The following is a 6,525-nucleotide window of genomic DNA, read 5'->3' on the forward strand; positions in this document are numbered from 1 at the left end:
TGACAACAGGGTGTAGTGCTATCTTATACATGACAACAGGGTGTAGTGCTATCTTATACATGACAACAGGGTGTAGTGCTATCTTATACATGACAACAGGGTGTAATCCTATATTATACATGACAACAGGGTGTAGTGCTATATTATACATGACAACAGGGTGTAGTGCTATCTTATCCATGACGACAGGGTGTAGTGCTATCTTATACATGACAGGGTGTAGTGCTATCTTATCCATGACGACAGGGTGTAGTGCTATCTTATCTATGACGACAGGGTGCAGTGCTATCTTATACATGACAACAGGGTGTAGTGCTATCTTATACATGACGACAGGGTGTAGTGCTATCTTATCCATGACGGCAGGGTGTAGTGCTATCTTATCCATGACGGCAGGGTGTAGTGCTATCTTATACATGACAACGGGGTGTAGTGCTATCTTATACATAACAGGGTGTAGTGCTATCTTACACATGACGACAGGGTGTAGTGCTATCTTAGACATGACGACAGGGTGTCGTGCTATATTATCCATGATGACAGGGTGTAGTGCTATCTTATACATGACAACAGGATGTAGTGCTATCTTATACATGACAACAGGCTGTAGTGCTATCTTATACATAACGACAGGGTGTAGTGCTATCTTATACATGACAACAGGATGTAGTGCTATCTTATACATGACAACAGGATGTAGTGCTATCTTATACATAACGACAGGGTGTAGTGCTATATTATCCATGATGACAGGGTGTAGTGCTATCTTATACATGACAACAGGATGTAGTGCTATCTTATACATGACAACAGGCTGTAGTGCTATCTTATACATGACAACAGGCTGTAGTGCTATCTTATACATGACAACAGGGTGTAGTGCTATCTTATACATGACAACAGGCTGTAGTGCTATCTTATACATGACAACAGGCTGTAGTGCTATCTTATACATGACAACAGGGTGTAGTGCTATCTATACATGACAACAGGCTGTAGTGCTATCTTATACATGACAACAGGCTGTAGTGCTATCTTATACATGACAACAGGCTGCAGTGCTATCTTATACATGACAACAGGCTGCAGTGCTATCTTATACATGACAACAGGGTGTAGTGCTATCTTATACATGACAACAGGGTGTAGTGCTATCTTATACATGACAGGCTGTAGTGGTATCTTGTACATGACGACAGGGTGTAGTGCCATCTTATACATGACTACAGGGTGTAGTGCTATCTTATACATGACGACAGGCTGTTGTGCTATCTTATACATGACAACAGGGTGCAGTGCTATCTTATACATGACAACAGGGTGTAGTGCTGTCTTATACATGACAACACGGTGCAGTGCTATCTTATAAATGACAACAGGGTGTAGTGCTGTCTTATACATGACAACACGGTGCAGTGCTATCTTATACATGACGACAGGGTGTAGTGCTATCTTATACATGACAACAGGGTGTAGTGCTATCTTATACATAAAAGGCTGTAGTGCTATCTTATACATGACAACAGGGTGTAGTGCTATCTTATACATGACAACAGGGTGTGGTGCTATCTTATACATGACAACAGGCTGTAGTGCTATCTTGTACATGACGACAGGGTGTAGTGCCATCTTAAACATGACTACAGGGTGTAGTGCTATCTTATACATGACAACAGGGTGTAGTGCCATCTTATACATGACTACAGGGTATAGTGCTATCTTATACATGACTACAGGGTGTCGTGCCATCTTATACATGACTACAGGGTGTAGTGCTATCTTATACATGACAACAGGGTGTAGTGCTATCTTATACATGACAACAGGGTGTAGTGCTATCTTATACATGACAACAGGATGTAGTGCTATCTTATACATGACAACAGGCTGTAGTGCTATCTTATACATGACAACAGGGTGTAGTGCTATATTATACATGACAACAGGGTGTAGTCCTATATTATACATGACAACAGGGTGTAGTGCTATATTATACATGACAACAGGGTGTCGTGCTATCTTATACATGAGTAGTGTAATAATGTTGCTTCTGGGACACCTCCGTTTAACATGGGAAATCCCTATCTAATGTCATTTACCCCCTTGTCTTTTTCAAAAATCATAAACACCTCTATTTCTCCCACCCTCATCTTTATGAACCTTTTGTCTGTAGTACCTATCCTTAATGTTGTTCATTAGACCACTCAAACACTACAAATATTTGTTTTCTCTTATAGACCTATCATCCTTCTTCTACATATCATCTGGCAGATTAATCTTTGACCCACTCAAACATTGACCCATTCACTTCCATATTAATTCTTTCCCTCCCTCATTGCCCCTAAACACCTATATTTCTCTCACCCTGTTCTTTACGAACCTTCTAACCTTTTGACATGTTATCCTTATTCATTAGACCACTTAAACACCTGTGATCCTTCTGACCTCATGGACCTTTTAACCTTTTACTCTTAATATCATCTGGTGAATATAACCCACTCAAACAACGACCCTACAAATATTTGTTTATGCGTGGGAAATAATTTAATTCTCCTACAACTCTCTTCACCATCTAATATATTAACAAAAAATATGTTTGAGTTTGGTTCTTTATTAAGATATTTTAACTGAGCTAAGATAAAATGGTAAACCTCCCTCAATGTTCTTGCTTGAGCGCCTCCAGTGCCACATACCATTTTTTTGGTAAGCTCCGCCCACTTTTTGGTAAACCACGCCCATTTTTTTACTAAGCCCCGCCCACTTTTTGTTAAGCCACGCCCACTTTTTACTAAGCCCCGCCCACTTTTGATAAGCTCCTCCCACTTTTGCTAAGTCCCACCCACTTTATAAACTCTTCAGCATTGTATCATTTCCAGGTAATACATTACATCATTTTCAGGGAATTTCCATCACATCATTTCCAGTTAAGACACGCCCAGGGAATTTCCACAGGAAGACACACCCAGTCCTTATAAAAGGCACCGACCACACAGGCTTTTTCAAACACGCTTTCTGCTTCACTTGAGAATGGACTACTATGCCGAAATGGAATGGGATAACTTTGCTATTCCATGGAGTCCTACTACCTGTGTAGAACTCAACCTTCAGATTGATGAACTGGACTCGAACCTCTTATCAATGGAGGTAAGTTTGTTTATTTATTTATTTATTTAATTTTTTTTTTTTTTTTTTTTTTTTTTTTTTTTAAAGATGAGACTCGTGTAAGAGTTAACAAAGTTTATTTTAATATTCATAGAGCTTGATTTATACAAATAAAAAATATTGTATTAAATTAATACATTGTTATTTTCTTTCACAGGAAATTGTATCTGAGATACGAAATGAAAATTCTGCTTTTAACACAACTTGGGATGAAGTTATTTTTTTGTTTGAAGACATTTTGAACAACCAAGACCCCCAGAACGAGTTCTACCTTGATGACCCAGCCAAAGAGTTATACCTTGGAGATCCACAAAATCCTGAAAAAGAGTTTTACCATGATGATACTTGTTGTGAGTTATCAAAACAAAACCCACTGAACAAGTTCTACCTTGATGAGCCAGAATACAAGTCATACATTGGAGACCCACAAATTTCTGAAAATTGGGAAAGGAGAGTTCTCCCTGATGGTCCGCAGTTATACTATGTGAGACACATCATAGAAACCCTAAAAAATTGGGCAAGGAGAGTTCTCCCTGATGGTCCGCAGTTATACTATGTGAGACACATCATAGAAACCCTAAAAAATTGGGCAAGGAGAGTTCTCCCTGATGGTCCGCAGTTATACTATGTGAGACACATCATAGAAACCCTAAAAAATTGGGCAAGGAGAGTTCTCCCTGATGGTCCGCAGTTATACTATGTGAGACACATCATAGAAACCCTAAAAAATTGGACAAGGAGAGTTCTCCCTGATGGTCCGCAGTTATACTATGTGAGACACATCATAGAAACCCTAAAAAATTGTGAAATGGGAATTCTCCCTGATGGTCCGCAGTTATACTATGTGAGACACATCATAGAAACCCTAAAAAATTGGGAAAGGGAAGTTTTCCCTGATGGTCCGCAGTTATACTATGTGAGACTTATCACGGAAACCCCCAATATTTCTGAAAATTGTGGTTTTACCTTGGGGACTTGGAAAGATGGTTATATTTTTGGAGACTCGGAATGGGGGTTTTGTTTTGATGACTCGGAATGTGATACCTATCTTGGAGGCTCAACAGGAATGTGGTTATACCTTGGGAACTTGGAAAGTTGGTTTTATTTTGGAGACTCTACCTGTGGGGTTCCTCTTGGAGACTCTTTGGATTCTAAAGCAATGAACAATGTTCTTTATTTAATGACGCTTGATTTAAGCAATATCAAGAAAGTTCGAGGAAGAAAATGCTGGAAAATTCTTTCTTCCCATTTCTACTTCTTCAAACTTAAAAGCCTTGAAAGACAGAATTGGAGGAAGAGGGAAAAAAAAAAAAAGAAATACGTATTTAAAAAAGAAGAAAAGAAAGATTATGTTAGGGTTTGGGTGGGATTTTGAATGTGAGGGTTAGGGATGGGGTTGGGTTAGGGTTGGGATTTTGAATGTGAGGGTTAGGGTTGGGGTTGGGTTAGGGATGGGGTTGGGTTAGGGATGGGGTTGGGTTAGGGATGGGTTGGGTTAGGGTTGGGATTTTGAATGTGAGGGTTAGGGTTGGGGTTGGGTTAGGGATGGGATTGGGTTAGGGTTGGGATTTTGAATGTGAGGGTTAGGGATGGGTTGGGTTAGGGATGGGGTTGGGTTAGGGATGGGGTTGGGTTGGGGTTGGGTTAGGGATGGGGTTGGGTTAGGGATGGGGTTGGGTTAGGGTTGGGGTTGGGTTAGGGATGGGGTTGGGTTAGGGATGGGGTTGGGTTAGGGATGGGGTTGGGTTAGGGATGGGGTTGGGTTAGGGATGGGGTTGGGTTAGGGATGGGTTGGGTTAGGGATGGGTTTGGGTTAGGGATGGGGTTGGGTTAGGGCTTGGGTTGGGTTAGGGTTTGTATATTATTATGACTCACTCGCACATACACACACACACAAAAGTTAAGCCCCAACTAAAAAGTTGTGGGATTCTGTGTTTGGGGTTCACAGATTTAAAAACGTATCCCCATTATACACACACAAAAGTTAAGCCCCAACTAAAAAGTTGTGGGATTCTGTGTTTGGGGTTCACAGATTTAAAAACGTATCCCCATTATACACACACAAAAGTTAAGCCCCAACTAAAAAGTTGTGGGATTCTGTGTTTGGGGTTCACAGATTTAAAAACGTATCCCCATTATACACACACAAAAGTTAAGCCCCAACTAAAAAGTTGTGGGATTCTGTGTTTGGGGTTCACAGATTTAAAAACGTATCCCCATTATACACACACAAAAGTTAAGCCCCAACTAAAAAGTTGTGGGATTCTGTGTTTGGGGTTCACAGATTTAAAAACGTATCCCCATTATACACACACAAAAGTTAAGCCCCAACTAAAAAGTTGTGGGATTCTGTGTTTGGGGTTCACAGATTTAAAAACGTATCCCCATTATACACACACAAAAGTTAAGCCCCAACTAAAAAGTTGTGGGATTCTGTGTTTGGGGTTCACAGATTTAAAAACGTATCCCCATTACATTTTATTTATTTATTTATTATTTTCAAGGGTATTATCTGCTTACTTGTGTTTTTTGTAATTCTTGTGAGTAAAATGAACCCAAGATTTCTTCTCCATTTAAATCATATAATTTGTAGGTCCAAGGGACTGTATCCATTACATCAATGATTTTAAATAATTCACGAGTCCATTTTTGTGTATAACCTTTCTCAAAATGACTTTTCCATTTGTATATTCTTACAATATCACCAACTTTAAACTTGGGCTTTCTCAAATTAATCTCCTTTTCATATTCTAATTTTGTAAATGTTTCTGATGGTTTTGATTGTGTTGATGAATGAACTGTATTATTGTAATTATCTACAATATCCTGAATTAAATACACCCATTTTTGAGAACCGAGTTGTGTGAATTTTTTATATAATTTCTCTTTTAAAGTACGATTAAAACGCTCAATAACAACTGCCTTTCCTTCATTAAAGGTGCTGTATAATTTAATACCCTTCCCCTTAAGAAATTTCATGAATATTTTGTTATAGAACTCTGTTCCCTCATCAGTCCATAACTTCTTTGGTTTCCTTTTATCCCGATCAAATATTAGCTTAAAGGCTAACATTAAAGTATCACCCCTTTTATTTTTTAAAGGGACAACCCAGGCAAATCTACTCCTCAAATCAATAACGGTTAAAGCATACCTGTATCCCCTGTCATTATTCAATTCAATTAAATCAGCGGACCATATGTGGTCAGTGTATTTAGAATAAACCTTCCTTCTTTTAAACTTTGTGATTATAGGTTTGTGTAATTCTTCAGCCAAAAGCTCCTCAGTCTTGATGGCATCATTAGAGCCTAATAGTTTTTTGAGGAATAACCAAGACCAAGTTTCAATTTAGCATTTATCAAATTT

The sequence above is a fragment of the Myxine glutinosa genome, chromosome 1, assembly GCF_964187855.1.
Source record: "Myxine glutinosa chromosome 1, kmMyxGlut1.1, whole genome shotgun sequence".
Classification (NCBI taxonomy): domain Eukaryota; kingdom Metazoa; phylum Chordata; class Myxini; order Myxiniformes; family Myxinidae; genus Myxine; species Myxine glutinosa.